The 18,584-nt window shown below is 39.2% G+C and overlaps 1 protein-coding gene across 4 annotated transcripts in view; it reads left to right on the forward strand.

Moving 5' to 3' along the window:
- The window catches only part of FOXP2 (forkhead box P2), a 658,430-nt gene that overhangs the window by 405,366 nt on the left and 234,480 nt on the right, over positions 1-18,584 (forward strand). The gene's annotated exons all lie outside the window — the stretch shown is intronic.

The following is an 18,584-nucleotide window of genomic DNA, read 5'->3' on the forward strand; positions in this document are numbered from 1 at the left end:
AACAATAATAAAACACCTGTCTGATCTTGATGAATACAAACCACAGGGACCTGATTGATTCTAAAGTTCTAAAGGAGCTGGCAGATGTCATCTCAGAACCATTGTATCGAATCTTTCAGAAATCCTGGAGCACCGGGCAACTGGAAAAGAACTGATGTAATTCCCATCTTAAAAAAAGGTGGGGGCAAACCAGATCTAGTGGATCAAAGTAGACCACAATCTACTTCTTGGTAAGCTAGAAAAATGTAGGATAGACAACATCATCATCAGATAGATTTGTAACTGGCTGACAATCTGTAATCAACAAGTAGTCCTTAATGGTATTACATCTACATGGAGGGAAGTAAGTAGTGGGGCCCAGTACTCTTCAATATCTTCATAAATGATTTAGATGAGGGAATAAAAATTTGCGGATGATACTAAACTGGCAGGAATGGCCAACATCCTAAAATGATAGGATCCAGATAGATCTTGACAGACTTGAACACTGGGCCCTATCAAACAAAATGAAATTCAATGAAGAGAAAAATTAAGTCTTACACTTAGACAAGAAAAACCAAAAGTACACATATAGACTGAGGTTAATAGCCGTAACTGTGATAGCAATCTTGGAGTCTTAATTAAATATGAGCCAGTAGTGTGCAGCGGCAGCCAAAAAAAGTTCCATTAACAGAAAGATACAATCAAGATCAAGTGAGGTACTAATACCACTCTATATAAAGCCTTAGTAAGACCACACCTAGAATACTGCATCCAGTTTTGGTCACCACACTATAAGAAACATGTTGAGACTCCAGAAAAGTCCAGAGAAGAGCAACCAGGATGATTAGGGGACTGGAGACAAAAACATACGATGAACAGTTGCAGGAACTGGGCATGGCTAGTCTAGTGAAGAGAAGGACCAGGGGAGACATGATAGGGGTCTTCCAATATCTGAGGGGCTGCCACAGGGAGGAAGGGGTCAAGCTATTTTTTAAAGCACCTTTAGGACAGACAAGGAATAATGGATGGAAACTGAACAAAAAGAGAGATTTAACCTGGAAATGAGACATTTTCTGACAGTGAAAACAATCAACCAATGGAACAGGTTGCCTTCAGAAATTTTGGGTGCTTCATCACTGGAAGCTTTCAAGAAGAGATTGGACAGCCATTTGTCAGAAATTGTGTAGGGCCGTGGTGGCGAACCTATGGCACGCATGCCGAAAGTAGCACATAGAGCCATTACTGCCGGCACACGAGCACTCGCCCAGAAAACATATACTGCACATGCATGCACACTGCCCACCCGACAACTGATTGTTGGGTATCTGGCATGCATGTGTGGGGACACAGCGGTACGCAGGAGACACTCACGCATGCGCAGAAGCATGCGGCATGCATTAGGGGGTCGCATGCACAGAAGTGCACAGCATGTGTCGTGAGTCACGCGCGCATGCACAGAATTGCGGGTCGCATGAGTCATGAGGGTTGCTCACGCATGCGCAGGAGGCATGGAGGCCGCACGCATTGCCTTCTGGGTGATGGCATGCAAGCACGAGCAGGTAACCACATGTGCAATTATCAGCACGGGGCACCACTGGTATAGGGGCTCCTGCTTGGGTGGGGGGTTGGACTAAATGACCTACAAGGTCTCAGCTGCTTCTGAACCCCTGATCAGTTGCTCACACAAAGCAAACAGTACTCACTTTCAGCCACGTCTTAGCTTGATTATGCAGCCACGTCTTAGCTTTATTATGAGAAATTAGGATTAACAGCAGCAAGAACGGGAAATCCGTGAAAAGCCAGCGCTGAGAGCTAATGCCTCTCAGCGCTTTAAATATACTCTTTCATAACCCAGCCCCGAGTTACCTGACATCCGGTTGGAATAGGTAAATACTGCGCCCTTCTAACATCCGCCTCCCATCCTGCTTCCTCTATCCCAAACCCATGTGCTCCCGTATAGTATTCTAACTTTGCAAATTCTCCTACCCTTCCCCGAAATCCTATACCCCTGTGCTCCCCTCGCCTTCCAACTATGACGCCACTGTCCTGCACACCCCCACGCCGTTCGCTCGCTCGCTGTTGTCATCTCTGTTGTCATTGAGAATAATACTCCCAGTCCTCAGCAGAGATTGGTATATCAAATGCAAATCTCCATTCCTTTCCTCTGTGGACACCTACCACAGAGTGCCAAAATATTACTGAGTTATAACTTTTGGCAGCTAACTCAAGTTTTGGCTAGATTGAAATGTAAAAAAAAATTCTTTAATTTTATGAGTTTTTTGTATTCTCTTCTTATATGCAGCATCTCAGTTTGTATATGAGTGGTAGGACTCCTCTGAGTGAGACTCATGGCTGCCTTCAATTTCTTTTTCAACAACCGGCATTCAAAATCAAACCAGCAAGATGCTTGAAAACTTTTTGCGGGGTGGGGGTGTTAGTTATTTAGATGTTTCTTCAGCATATTGCAGAGATTAAATAATGCTTTGGAGACTGATAGCCAGTTGGTTGTAGACTGGATTGTTCTACCCCAATTAACAGCATTATTTGTTTTAAGACTGTCTAATATTGCATTTGTATCAACTTTAGCCCAAATTAACCTTTTATTTTTGGTCACCTCTATGTTTTTAGTGAGTCATCTGTTGGCCCTGTTATATGATCTTAAATCTGAATGACTCACAGGCTGATGATCATTTTCATCACCTATATCAGAAGTCTCCAAACTTGGCAACTTTAAGACTTGTGGACTTCAACTCCCAGAATTCTCCAGGGGCTGGAGAATTCTGTGAGTTGAAGTCCACAAGTCTTAAAGTTGCCAAGTTTGGGGACCCCTCTCCTATATGAACAGTAACCTCTGAAAAGAGGTCAACTTTATCTCTTGAAACACAGAAGAGATCTAGCATGCTATTTGAGTGGGCTGAGTGGTAATTGTAAGAGTATATGTAATTATTATCCTTACCTCCCAGGATTTGAAGATTACCTTTAAAAATTAAAGAGACTAGGAACAGACCAGCAGTATTACTTTTGTTGTCTCTAGAAAACCACTGAAGATGATACCTTTGGGAATCCTTTCTTTTGAGCAAACTCATGCAAAGATGGACCTAATTTAGCAGGGGTGGGCTTCAAAAATTTTAGAAAAGAGTTCTCTGCCTGGTTGCTGTGTGGGCGTGGCCATGGTAGGCGTGGCCTAGTCAGCCTCCTGCACCATGGTGGGGTGTGTTTGCCCTCCCTGGGCTCCAGAGGTTTTCCTCGACCTCCGGGAGGACGAAAACAGCGGGAGGCTCTCTAGAAGCCGGAAACGGACCCATTTCCAGCCTTCCTGAACTTCCGGGAGGCCCGATTTTCACCCTCTCCAAGCCTCCGTGCATGTCCTGCATTTACCTGTATCCAAAACAGGCTGCGTGGCGACTCCTGGGAGGGGCGGGAGGGACAGAGCCAGCCAGGAGTGGGATTTGGGGGTTCTCTTAGCTAGGGGCTCTCTCGAACCCCTGTGAACCCCTAGCAACCCACCCCTGTAATTTAGCATTAAAATCTCCAAGCAATATAATTATGGCTTGAGGATACCGTATGGTAGTATAACTTCTAAACGTGTCCAATAGTCGGAGTTATAATACAGGGATGTGTCTAGAGGAATGTATATATTTACCAATATTTATTCAAACTCCTCATATCTAAATTTCACAACTAGAAAGTACCCAGAACTATAGTTTCTTCTTCTGCCATTGCAATTCTTGCTTAATATAGATACACAGGGTCGCCCCTTATTCTTTGTGTTTTGGGCAGGGGTAGCCTATTCCTGATAGCCCAGAAGTTGTACTAATTCATGCTCTTTATCACCTGTTTTCTAATTCATCAAATCAAAATATATAAAATTAATACATTTTATCTCAGGGGTCAATAATTTCCCAAAATTTGTAGTGTAATTGGATAAACTACTGTGCTGTCTTTTTCTCATAATTTGTATTTTTGTATTTTTAGTTTTGCCAAGATAATAGCAATTCTATTTTAAGCTGATTTAATTAGAATGTTTCTAGAGATTTGATGCATCTCTTGGAATGGTCGGATTGTGAGCCACAATGTGTATCTGGAATAAATTATATTTTTTATTTCATATCTCGTCCTATTCAGTTTTCAACCTATTCAGTTAATTCAGTTAATCATACATTTGGGATGAAAACAAAATCTGTCTTAGCAATAATTAAGAGGGTACCATTCTTAATAAGATAGATGTTTTAATATCAACTTTCCTTTTACATTATAAACATTAAACCATCAATTTGTCAAAGTGACTCTTTTTTTCATTGGAAATTAAACTCTGAAAATTCTAATAATTGAAAATAGTCCTTGCCAGGGTTATTTCTAATAGTTACATAAACAGTTAATACTTTGTCAATAATATCTACAAATCGGAATTAGGAAATGCGGAATCTTAATTTTTTTAAATTTACTTATGTCATATATTTAGTGATTATGTCCTTTTTAAAAAAGAATTGGAATAGTAGAGTATATAGGAGAGAGACTGGCAGAGTCAGGAAGAGTTGAGACGAACCAGTTTAGAGTCTCCACTTAGTCAAAAGAGAACAAAGTCCAATTCCACTTGAACTAGTTTGTTTGAGAAAATTCCTGTGCTTAGGCTTAAGCAATAAATCAGTAATTTTGAACCTTCTGTGTGTGGATGTGGTTCTTCGCACCTGACAGTGTATGAAATACAGGTTTATTCTTCATTCCTGACCATTATTTTTTGGAATATCTATCCCGCTAAGTCAATGTAAACTTTACTAAGACTTATGGAAATTCAGCATCTTTGAAAATTATTTTGCTTTTTATTTAAATCTGTTGCCCCATTTCATAAGGGTTAGGGAAGACAAATACAAGAAAAACCTATAAATGATTGTCAGTATGCTGCTCCCATCGTATATGTTTACTTTATTGAAAACTATATTGATGAAATGTATACATTTAGTCCATTGGAACAAAATATATACACCGGCATTGATTTGAATGCACGTGCATTAAGTAAAGAGGAGAATTGGGCAATCAGAAATATGGGCTGTGGGTGAGGCTCTTTCTCCACCTTAGCCTAGTACATTTTAGCAGCAAAGATGATTAAGTACCATTTTAATCAACAATAAACTGATAAACATCAATAACCTTTTGGTATGCTTTGAATAGCTATCCAGAGATAACCTATACTATTCCTGATAGAAGTTTAAACAGATTACATTGCAATGGAATAGCACTCATTCAAACTCCAAGAGGGTTTTAAAATGTTTCCTTTAGATCCATAACAATAAAACATTGTTCAGCTCATCTATGTGGAAATAAAAATGTGATTTAATGTGAGAACAGCCTACCAAGTCTTTATCTGTGAATATTATTTTACTTAAGAATTCATGTTGCAAATTGCACTTGGTAAAGTATTAGAACTGCTGCTATTAACCTGCACCCATCCATAGATAGAACTCTGGTGTGCATTCTGAAAACATGGATAAGAAAAAGTGCCATTAAAGGTGGGGGGAGGGGGATTAATGAAAATCATTGTTCATTGTGAAGCAAAAATATTGAATTGTGCTGAATGCATTTCAGATTATTGTTACAATTGCAAAGATTTTTTATTAGCATTATAATGGGTGTCAGTGGAAACATTTGAGAAGTAAAGGTACTAAGTACTCTGATTTTAAATAAATATCATTTTTTTATGAAGAACAGTTGCTGAATTATTTTTGGTGTTTTAAAGAGCTCTGCTTAAAATATTAAAAAAATAAACTACATTCTTTAATGAAGTCTACCTGGTGTCAATTTTAAGCAAATTATCCCTGGACTGTATGAAAATGGAACATTAATTATAACAGAATACTAAAACTACATGACAGTTCAATATTTGGCATTAGCCCAGTGAGGTATTGTGTACTTTTAATTTTTTTCCAGTAGATTTTATACTGTATATTAGCACAATCTCTGTTCCTAGAGAAACTTTAAACTATTTTTGAAAAACAAGATTTAACTGCTCTGATTTTTCTCCATTGTATAGATAAAAATGGATTACAAAGCTGATTAAAATAAGTTGTCTATAATTAATATTGTGCCAAAATTTAATGGCATATATATACACTTATATAGTCTTAAGTCAATCAGAAGGTTGTTTTGCTTAGAAAAACTGGAAGAAACTAAAGATGTGATTCCTTGGGTATGCATTAAAGTTTAGAGGTTTAGCTTTTTTTAAAGAGTGAGATATTAAATTCCTATTGCATGCTGCTGATTCAAGGTAGGTTTCTACAGATCATTGAGAAGTGTGGATTCTTAGGTGATTGCATTTATTTTGTTTCTGTGAAAAATACATTCAAAGTTCTCTGTAACATAAAGGACTAGTTGCTGTTATTTAAAAATGCATTACAGAAATAAAACACTGGTTTAATGTGAGAACATCTATCATGTTTTTAACCTGTCTGTTTTTTTTTTTACATTTTTTGCCAGTAAGTAGCCTCTTAAAAATAAAATATATAGAAATATTTTATTTGGTATTATTTTTGTTTTAAATTATTGACATTAAAATAACTGGTACAGGGAGTCCTCAACTTACAATCACAATTCAGTCCAACATTTCCATTGCTAAGGAAAGCAATTGTTAAGTGAGTCATACATTATTTTATTATTTTTCGCAAGGGTTATTAAGCCAATCACTATAGTTAGGTAAATCATGCAGTTGTTGAATGTTTTCCCATTGACTTTGCTTGTCAGAAGCGCCCTAAAAAAGTTGTAAATGACAATCTCGGGACCCTGGGACACTGCAGCCATTCTAAATACATGCCACTTGCCAAGAACCTGAAGTTTGATCAAGTGACTATGAGGATACAGCAATGGTCATAACTGTGAGAGCCGGTCATAAGTCACTAAATACAGTGCCATTTTAATTTTGAGTGGTTAAGCCAATGGTTGTAAATCAAGGATTACCTCTACGTATAACAATCAACTAAAATTGCTGTAAATTTTGAAGTAATTGTTTATAAATGGGTTTCTGCAAATTTGCCAGTTATTCCTGTGTGAGCACTTTTATCCAAAGGAATAATTAAGCAAATTGTGGGGTTTTAAGAACCTTAAACTGGCTTGTGGGATTCCCTAACAAAATAAAAATCTGAAACTTTTTCCTTTTTATTTTTGGCTTTTTGGGGGAATGATATTTCAAGGACAATACTAAAAGGGTAATGGTATGCAAGCCTTTTTCTGTTTGACCATTCCTCCAGGTAGAAGGAATAAGGAAAAGTATTCCTTCCATTATTTTCCCCTATAACCAGAGCCCTTTGAGATGAATTGGGCTGATAGTGACTGGCCAAAAGTCACCCAGCTAGTTTTTCATGACTAAGAACTAGCACTCATAGACGCCTGGTTTCTAGTCCAGTACTTGAATGACTACACCAAATGGATGTCTTTTTCCCTAAATGGACTAAAGTTATATCCAAGTCCATGTAGAAATTTCCCCTCCATGTACTTGCCATGTTATTAGCGTAAGGCTACACTTGTCAGCTGATAAGTAGGTCCATAGACTAGAGTAAGCAGCAGGACTATAGATTCAGTGTGTTAAAATTGAATATGTTAGATACTAAGGCGTGTCTCCAGCCCTCTCAGGAGGTCCTCAGCTTATGAGAGGTTACTTATCAAAAGTCAAAGTTATGACAAATCTTGCAAAGGTACTTACAACTCAGTCCCACGGTTAAAACTGTTGCAGTTGTTTGCCATTAGGACTGATTGCAGAGATGCTGCAACATGCCCCTCCCCCCGATTTTACCCCATCTTGTTCTGTCTTGTCCTCATAAGCACTGGATCTGTTTTTTCAGCCCATCAGGTTTCACATGCCCTCCCCACTGTTCCCCCATCCCCCACTTGCTTTTTGGAGATCTCCAGAGCTCAGAAGGCAGGGGTACAAAAGGAGGACAGGCCACTCCATTGCTGGGCCATGCGGCAGAATTCCACAAGTAGCCATCTTTTTTTTTTTTTTCAGACGATGGTGAAGCTGTTGGTTTTCTTTTCCTTGCTGGTCACTAGCCTTCATTTTTGCAGCATATCACAGCTCATATTGATGATGAGGGCAATGCCACTGCCAGCAAAAAGAAATCCTCACGGTCTCCTTCCTGCCTAGTTACTAGCCTTTTCTCTCCCAGCGTTAACTATGATACACTACTAATGCTGGGGATGGAAGGCCAACAGCTAGCAAGGAAAGGAAAACCAGGAGCTTCACTAATGTCTCAGAAAAAGACGGCCACTTGTGGAATTCTTCCATGTGGCCCAGCAATGGAGCAACCTGTTCTCCTTCCGTATCCCAATCATCTGAGCTCTGAAGATCTTCGAAAAGTAAGGGATCAATCAGTGATAGGGGTATGGTTGAGGAGATCCAAGGGGCTATGGGGACCCCAAGCAGAGAAGTGGAGAATCGGTATCTTAGGGGATGGGGGAAGCCAGAGGAGGCAGGTGGGTATGTGTCTGCACTAGGGTCTCCTCCACCCCTAAGCCACTCGATATTCTAGTTAATGATCTACCAGTTCATTTAATGTGGGAAGAGCAGGGATGGGGACTTGTTAAGCAAGGCAGTTATCTTAATGGCATCCCACTTACAACTGTAATGGGCAAGCTCTGTTAAGGTTTTAACTCAAGGACTGCCTGTATCATAATGCTTATATGCACCAATGTGTTCACAGGCGTTTCCATTGATAACTACCATACTCTTTGCCCCTTCATTACTTAAAGTTTTCGGTTTGAAAATTAAATCAATGGAATTGGTACAGAGCAGAATTGTGTATTTCCAAAATACATCTAAGTCTCATATGGGGTCAGGGGTGGGATTCAGAATTTTTAACAACCGGTTCTGTGGGTGTGTCTTAGTTGGTGGGTGTGGCTTGGTGGTCATGTGACTGGGTGGGTATGGCCAATTCGATGTCACTCATGTCAAGGGGCGCTTCTCCTTACCTGGCTTCTCATGACTGTGGGGATGCTGCAATGATCAGTCATAAGTCACTTTTTTCAGTGCCATTGTAACTTTGAATGGTCACTAAATGAACTGTTGTAAGTCAAGGATTACCTGTACAAAAATACAAAAAGCTTCTTTGCTTGCAAAAAAGCTGCCCTAAATACCAATCATTAGATTAAAAATATCTGCAAGCTGGAGTTACAAATCAGGCAGGGTGCCAGAGCACCTTGAGGAATTAAAATAGTTAAAATGTAATGATAACTATCAGCAGCCAACTCTTGCTCATAAAGTGAAATCCAGAGGTCATTTAAGCTCTCCAGAAAGAGCACACCCAGGAAAAGCAATCCTTAGAACCTTTTGCAACACTTAAAGATAGCAGCTGCTCACCTCACAAGATATCCTAAGGAAATCATCCAGGTTTAAGGAAAGGTCACATTCCCCCCAGAAAGGCAGTAAAAATATCAGTGCCAAGCTTGTATCCTGCCTCTTGGAAGTACACCCCAAAAGGACAGTGCCAGGAACTACTAAAGCAGTGAAGGAAGACCCCCTTCCCAAATAGAAAAAAAAACCATGAGGCAGGAAAAAATTCAAACACAATACAAATAATTAAATCACAACAGTATCTGTTGCTTGTTAAACCAATTACAGAACAAATAGACACAGGAACTAGCCAGATTTCTCAACCCAGTTTCTTTTCAGGAACAGATATTAACCCTTTTCCTTCCAAACAAAGCTGAATAGGGAAAATTATCCCATCAATAAACACAGGATTAAACTTCACCGAAAACCAGTTTTAGACCAAAACTCAGAAAGGATTTGTAAATTTGAATGTCAATCTTTCTAGCTAGCTAAGAAGCCTTGCTGAATGTTACTCATCCTGGTTCCTTGTCATTAAAAGCTCCTTTCCAGTTATTCAATTATATCTTCAAAGTGCTGGTTGTTGCATGTGGCTGGAAGTATATCCAGGGGAGTATCTCCTCCCAACAGCAGTGTAAAAAGCTTAAAATAACCCTTCCCCTTTAAGAAAATAAAAAAACCTCCTGCAGAGCCAGTAAGTCTAGGCATACTGCCAAGAATGTAATAAGGGTGGAAAAAAACAAAAGGAGATTTCTTCTAACTACCTGTTCTCAGAACTGCTTAGAAAGTTAACAAGGGGTTCTATAGAACCAGTAGAATCCCACCCCTTTATAGGGTGTATAAAACTTCTCAAGAAAAAAGAATGCAGTGAGTGAAGGGATAAATACATGGTTTTTTCTTTTTATAAGTTGGTGTTTTCTGACTATTTGTATACATCATGGTGGCCACATGACAAATTTGTAAACTCTTAACGGTAGATATTTTCTTTAAGCAAGCTATCAAAATTACAAATTTGGGCTATCAGTCCAAAACAATTATATCTGATAATATTTCTGAAGACTTTTATTGCAGATAGAATTTAGATATAGTTTTGAACATACAGGATATAGCAGAGGTGGTATTCAGCAGGTTCTGACCAGTTCTGGAGAACCGGTAGCGGAAATTTTGAGTAGTTTGGAGAACCGGCAAATACCACGTCTGGAGATTTTACAGTATCCTTCCCCTGCCACGTCCACCAAGCCACTCCCACAGAACCGGTAGTAAAAAAATTTAATACCCATCAAAATCTTATCTAAGTCAATCAACTTATCATAAATACCTTCTGTTTTAACATCTTTATCAAATCTGGATTGTATTTGCAAATATGAAAACCAGTTCATTTTTACACCTTGTTCTTCCAACGCTTGCATAGATTTAAGTTCACCCTTTTCATTCAATATCTCACCATATCTAACTGTTTGTTTCTTTTTATATATTATTGGATAAGAAAAAGTTTCAATGGTAGGTATCCATAATGGAATTTTTGAATAATATTGTCTTTTTATCTTCCCCCAGTTCAAAAACAATGGCTCTCGAATATAATGTCTTCTAAAGTACCCCTGTGTTTTAGTTCCCTTATACCAAAGGAAGGCATGCCATCCCAACAGCAAGTCATGCCCTTCTAAGGTCAATAGTCTATTGTTTCTTAATGTTATCCATTCCTTTACCCACATCAAATTTGTCACCTGGTAATACAGCTCCCAGTTGGGCAAGGCAAACCCTCCTCTTATTCTTGCATCTTGTAATAATTTTAGTTTTATTCTTGCTTTTTTGCCCTGCCAAATATATTTCAACACAATTCTATTTAAATCTTCAAAAAACTCTTTTCCTTGTCGGATTGGAATTGTCTGGAATAAATATAAAATTCTAGGCAATACATTCATCTTAATTGTAGATATTCTCCCAATAAATGATAATTGTAAGTTTTCCCATTTTGTCAAATCTGTCACAATCTGCTGTTTGAGTTTAAGATAATTGTCCTCCTTCAGTGTGCTACATCTTGATATAATGTATATCCCTAAATATTTAACCTTGTTTGTGACCTGTATTTTTAAAATTTCTTCCAACTCTTTTTTTGTCTTTCTAGCATATTCTTTGTTAGTACCTTTGTTTTATCTTTGTTTATTTTCAAACCTGCTACTTTTCCATATTCTTCTATTTTTTCTATTAATTTAGGCGCTGTTTCCAATGGGTCTTCTAATATGAATACCAGGTCATCTGCAAAGGCTTGCAATTTATACTCTTCCTTTTGAATTTTCATTCCTTTTATTTCTTTATCTTCTCTAATATTCCTATTCAACACTTTCAATGTTAACACAAACAGCAGGGGCGACAGTGGCCAACCTTGCCTTGTCCCTTTTCTTATACCTATAGACTCTGTTAGTTCTCCATTTTCCAAAACTTTTGCAGTTTGTTCATGGTATATTGTTTCAATGGCTTGAATGAATTTTTTTACCAAAGCCCATTTGTTCCAGTTGCAATAACATAAATTGCCAATTCACATTGTCAAAGGCTTTTTGTGCGTCTAAAAACATCAAAGCTATTTGCTGCTCAGGGTGTGCCTCGTAGAATTCTAGAGTATCCAAAATAATTCTCACATTGTCTTTGATTTGTCTCTTTGGCAGAAATCCATTGTGACCAATATGAATAAAGTTATTTAAGTATCTTTTTAGTCTTTCTGCCAAGATTGAAGTAAAGATTTTATAGTCTGAATTTAATAAGGATATAGATCTGTAATTTTTAACTTGCTGCAAGTCTGTATCCTCCTTCGGTATAAGTGTAATGTATGCTTCAGTCATGTTTTGGGTATTTTTTTCTTTAACATAACTTCATTCATAACTTCTAATAGATGAAGATTCAGTATTTCCTGAAAAGTCTTGTAAAATTCTGCTGGTAAGCCATCTGGACCTGGTGCTTTTCCAACATTCTGTTTTTTTAAAGCTTCTGTAATTCCATCATTGTTGTATTCCCTTCTAGCATTGTTTCAATATCTTTAGGTATCTGAGGTAAATTCGCTTTCTGTAAATATTGCTTAACTTTTTCTTCTTGAATATTCTCTTGAAAATACAATTTCCTATAGTAATCTTGTATACTTTTTTTCTGCTCATTTCCATAGCATGTATGTCCTTCTTCATTTATTAATTGGCTTAATCCTTCTTGATTCTCTCTCCTTTCTCAGTTTGTAGGGTAGCCATCTATCTGGTTTATTTGCATCTTCAAAGTAATTTTTTTGAGCTAGTTCTTTTTCCATTAGTCCCATTTTATGTTTAATTATATCCATTTTATTTTTAATATCTTTTTTTTGTGGGGACTTCTGTAAATCTTTTTCCAATTTTTTATAATCATCATCTAATATTTTGAAAGTCTTTTTCTGTTTTATATTTCTTTTCCTTGTATAGTCTATTATCAAGCCTCTTGTGTAGGCATGATCAAGCCTTTATCATGTCCCAGAGATTCTGTAAAGATGTATCCTCTTTTATATTTTCTTTAAAGAAGAAAGCAAGTTCTTTCTCTATTTTCTGTTTAAAGTCTTTTTCTTTTAATATCGTATTATTTAAGGTCCATCTGGATCTCCTCTTGTACCCTTTCTAACTAACTGTCATTGGGTTATGATATGCCCAGGTGCTTGTTTCTATTTCGATATCTCGTATATTAGCCAGTAGTTCTGCTGACATCCATATCATGTCTGTTCTAGACCATGAAGCATGTCTGTTTGAATAAAAAGTGTATTGCTTTCTCTCCACATTTCTCTCTCTCCAAGCATCTTTTAAGTTGAATTCTTCTGTTATTCAAAAGAAGGAGTTTGGTAATATCTTTCTAATTTTCTTAGTTGATTTCTGCATTTTGTAATCCAACCAATCATTAACTATTCCATTAAGATCTCCCATCATACAAATATTGACGTAGTCCAATTCAATTATTTTCATATGTAATTTCCTGTAATTTCTTGATTATCATTCGGGGCGTAATTTGCAATTAAAAGTGTTTTAACATTATTGTCCATTATTTCCACCATCAAAATCCTTCCATCGTCATCTGTATAAATTAATTCTGCCAAAATTGTATCTTTAATATATAAAACCATACCTCTTTGTGCCAGCGATGTAAATAATTTCCCTAATTTTTTTTGTTTAAGTATATAATCATGTTGTTTTTTAATATGTACTTGTAAGCAAATTATATCATATTTTAATTTCTCTAATTTATGAAATACTTTCCTTCTCTTAGTAGCCAAATTAAGTCCATTTATGTTAATCGTAATCAATTTTCTTTCATCCATGTTAAGCTTTGTGAGGGGGTTTTATTGCTCTAGTAGGTTTTAATTCTCGTTCTCTGGGTACACCACCTACTGCTCCTTCTTTCTCTTTTTCAATTACTGCTATACACTCCTATTGGAATTCAGTTAGTGACTCTTCCTTTCCAGGTTCTTCTTCCTTTCCTCTAAAATATTCTAAGTAGAATAGCTCAGCTTTTTCAACTGTATCAATTCTGTGTCTTTGTTCCTTCCAGGTGAACAAGAGGCCTTCCGCCATCAGCCATCTGTAATTTACTCCTCTTTTAAGTAACTGTTTAGTCAAAAATAAATATTCTCTTCTCATCTCTCTTACTCTTCTTGGTACCTGTTTCAGGACTACAATTTCTTTATCTTTGTACTTTAAAGTTTTCTCTCTTGCCACCTGTAATATCTGTGTCTTAATAATCTTTTTAGTGAATCTGATATGAACTTCTCTTGGTAGTCTGTTTCTCATTGCGTATCTTGTATATACACAGAACACTTCATCCATCCCATCCATCATCATCTCTTTGGTTATCTCTAGTGCTTCTGCCAGTATTTCTGTCATTATTTCAGCAAGATTTTCACCTTTTCCTTCTTCTACATTTTGAAATCTTAGGTACAATTCTGATCTGTCAATTTCCCGTCCTAATGGTTCACATCTGCGCTTCTCAATATCACTCAATCCAGTGTCAATATCTCCAATTTCCTTATCCCTTTGTATATCTTCTTCAGTTTTCTTAATTCTGCCCTCATATTTCATCATCATCTGTTGAATGTTCTCTACTTTCTCATCTGTCTTTTCAGTTCTTTGCTCAATATTCTCAGCTCTTTGCTCAATATTCTCTAGTCTCTTTTCAATCTTCTGGATTCCTTGCATAATCATCTGTAATGTCACTTCCTTCTCTTTCTCCTGTTGTAAGATTATATTGACCGTTGTCCTCCAGATGGTGAAGAGGCTATTGGTATTGAGGAAGCTGATGCTGTTGTCTTTCTACTCATCTTGTGCTTACCTATAGAGAGGGAAAGAGAAAAAGGAAAAAAGAAAAAGAGAAAAGGAGAAAAGGAGAAAAAAAAGGAGTACAGGCAGGCAATTGTCACTCCAAAAAAGAAAAAGGAAAAAAGAAAAAAAGAAAAATCTTAGGCACTTATGTACCTTAATCCAATTATTTCTCTTAATAAAAGAGAGAAAGGGAAGAAGATTTTAAAAAAAGGAAAAAAATTATGTTCTAGTTTCTGGAATAGAAGGTTAAAATCCAAACATAAAAATCCAACGGGGGGAGTAGAAAAGGAGATGGAAAATAATCTAGAGTTAAACCAGCTGCTGCCACTAAGTAGCCAAGGCTCTTTGATAAATCCAACTCAATATTTCTAGTTCCAATATTTTCAAGGTCACTTTAATCTTTCTTTCAACTTCAGCTTGAAGTTCTAATTATTTAGTTTCACAAATGAGCACCTGTATCCAGTGCAAAGCTCAGAGTCCTTGAGTATAGCACAAGTACATAAACAAACTGAGAAAGAAAGAAACAATATGTCCAAGCCTCCAAATGGCAGCGCTACTTTTTCCCCTTCACTTTCACTCCCCCCTCTTGTATCAAATACCAGAAACAAAAAGAGAAAATGCAATCCTTCCTTTTTTTAAGAAAAAAAAAAATGCAACTCAAATCCAAAAGAAGAGTCTTAATCAAAATAGACTTTCAAAAAGTTATTAAAAAAATAAAAATAAAATAAAAGCAAGGATGGAAATTTAAAAGAAACCAGTCCAGCGTAGAGTTTAGTAGCTTTACCAAATTCAAAGTTCCAATAAAAAGGGAAAAAGAAAAAAAATCTTTCACTTTAACTAGTTTAATTTCCCCGCTTAAACTCTTTCCTTTTCACTTTTAATTTCACTTTAAATCTTTCAGGATATTCTCTTCAAGTAATAATAAGTAAACGTTCATCTCACCAAGCTGACGCACTTTCCTTCAATCTCTTCCGTTCCGGAGCTGTCCCAGCTTCAGCAGCTTGAATGGCTGCCTCTCCGCCACCGGCAAAAGGACTTCTCCTGGATCAGCCAGGGACTTTGTGATGTCCCTGGGATCAACAGGACATGCCCTAGTCATTCACCATCTCTACGGGACGGTTTAGGTCCATCAGGACCATCCAGCAGTGAAGATATCGACGGCGATCTTGGATAATCAAGATCGCACGTCGTACCGCCACGACGCCAGCTCCGCCCTCCTATAGTTGCTCCCTTCTAACAATTCCATTAGAACTCTACTTACTTCACTAAGTATATTGACAGTTCCTTTTAAACCTGTATAAAGATTTTGAGACATAGATACAGAAGCTTTCTCCTCCATGCTGCTGCGAGAGCCCTGGATGGGTTAGACTCCTCCTGATGACATGGCCCTCCCCTACAGCTCTCCCTCTGCGAATTCAGCCGCCATGATTGTAAAGATCGGATCGGCAATAACCACGCCTCACAGCTGATTGCAATAGCTGCAGCTTTCCATTTCTATCCGATTTCGCTGCTCGGGGCTGTTTCCAGCCTAGGGAGCAAACAACAGCCATCGTAGCCTGTAATTCATGCGAGAGGCCATTTTGAAAGCTTCCTCTTCCAACGCACGTGGCGAGCGGCCATTTTAGGTGTCCTCGTCTACCAACGGTCTGCCCTGTCCTCAAAAGGGCCCTAATTAAGGCTACTGCATAGGCAACACATAGTGAGGGTCGCTCCCAGCACCTCTTGTGCTTGCTTATGCCAACTATGGATCAAGACAAGATTCACCCAGAGCTTTCGGGCCTGGACACCCAAGGCTTCCAGACTGCCAAAAGAAAAAGAAGGAAACAACACTGTCCATCTGTACAAAGGGAGGTAGTGGCTAAGATCAGGGCCAAAGCCTTGGGCCCCAAGAAAACATCCCAGGCCGAACTAAAAGCAGAGAAACGAAGACATGCAGCCTTGGAGAGGCAGTTCAATAAGACTATTAAGCAAATGAGGGGACAACTGCAGCAGGCTTCCCAGCCAGCCAACCCTCTGGTGGTTCAGGCAGGTACTTCCAGGAGGTGGGGGAAACTCCATCCCCTCTTAGCCACCTCCAATCCTGGTCCTCAGAGAAGCTTGAGGACCAATTCGGGTCTCAAGACTTGAGCAGATCAGGCCCCAACTTCATACAGGCCCCTTGGGACCTCTCTTCTTCTCTGCCATCTATAGCCCAGAGTAGCTCTCGACCTAGACCAGAGGCTACTTTTACCCCAACAGCTCAGGCCTTCGGTCCCCAGATCCTCCATCGAGTGGCAGACCCTCCGACATCCACAATGTAGTCTCCATAGCCATCAGACAGAGCCTAGCAGAAGGGCTTCAACACATCTTTAGGCCCTCAGACAGGTCACAGCCACTTTTCCAGCCTACGCTCAGGCCCAGATCCCCAAAAGTGGACTACCTTACCTTGTGGAACACAGGGTCCCTCCTATCCATCAGACTTTAGATCGCATCAAGATCTCAATAAAATTATAGCAGCAGCAGAGTTCACTGCAGACGCTACCCTTAATGCCACCAAGTTCTCCCCCAGGGCTGGGGCCTCATCTGTGGCAATGAGGAGACTTTTATGGTTACGATATTGGCAAGTGGAGACTCATTGCAAGTGGAAACTGGCATTGGCTCCCTGCAAAAGCAACAAGCTATTCGGCAAGGCACTAGACACATTCATCGTCGAAACGAGGGACAAAAGAAAAGTTCTTTCCTCGACAGGGAAGAGGGACTACCGCCCTGCTCCATATCGACCACCATCATTCTGGCCCGACACTGCCTCTTGCTTTTCCAGGCCACAGAGGGCATATCCCCAGCGCAAAAAATACCGCCCTGACGCACCTGGCAGACAACAACAAGCTGCGGGGAAATGTCCCTTTCGTTGGGGAGGGGGTCACTCCTTCCGTCACTCTAAATAATCCCCTATTCTCCCCTCCCATCAGAGGTCACTTGGCCTCCTTCACTTCCAGATGGGAGAACTCAACAATGGATGCCTGGGTACTCAATACAGTAAGGTCGGGGTTACAACTAGAATTTCTATTGTCACCCCCAGAAAAATTTTGTGTTCTGCCCTGTTTCCTGGGACAGTTCACGAAGGGCCCTTATGGAATCGGCCATTCAACACCTGGTTGACACAAGGGCCATTCAACCAGTCCCTGAACTCCAACGGGGACGTGGCTTTTATTCTCGGCTTTTCGTGGTCCCTAAGGCCTCGGGGTGGTGAGCCATTCTCAACCTAAAATTTCTGAATGAGTTTATCCCATACAGGTGCTTTAAAATGCAGACTCTGCATTCTATTCTAGAGAGCATTTGGGAGAGCGATCTCCTTTCTTCCATTGATCTTACGGAGGCTTACCTCCACATTCCCATCTGGCCTCATCATCACCATTTTCTCAGTTTCTGCTACCAGAATTCTCACTACCAATATTGAGACCTTCCCTTCTGGCTCTTGTTGGCTCCAAGGGTCTTCACAAAGATACTAGCGGCATTGGTGGCTTCACTCCGGTCTGTTCCAGTGAGGATCTAATGTTACTTGGACGACATTTTGATACTGTCGTCCTCCACCCACTCTGCCCATCGAGATCTACAAATCACACTCTGTTATCTTCAGTACCACAGCTTTTCCATCAACTCCAGGAAGAGCCATCTCTTCCCCACAAGCACATTGCTCCACCTGGGAGCTGTCATCGACACAATTCTGTACCAATTTTTCTGTCTTCAGTTCAAGGGAAGAGCCTTATCTAAATCATTCAACAGGTTCAACATCAACACACTGTCTCCCTGTCGCTGTTGTCCAAACTATTAGGTAAAATGATCTCATGCATTGGCATTGTTCCGTGGGCACGGCTACACTCCCAAGCTCTACAATGGTTCCTGCTCCCCTTTCAACAAGCAGGAACCAGCTGCCAGGGTCCAGCTCACTCCTCTGACCCGTCGCTCCTTCAAGTGGTGGCTCTCCCTGGCCCTTT

The sequence above is a fragment of the Notechis scutatus genome, chromosome 6 (assembly GCF_049901735.1).
Source record: "Notechis scutatus isolate UNSWTSFEM ecotype Mainland chromosome 6, rNotScu1.2, whole genome shotgun sequence".
Taxonomy (NCBI): domain Eukaryota; kingdom Metazoa; phylum Chordata; class Lepidosauria; order Squamata; family Elapidae; genus Notechis; species Notechis scutatus.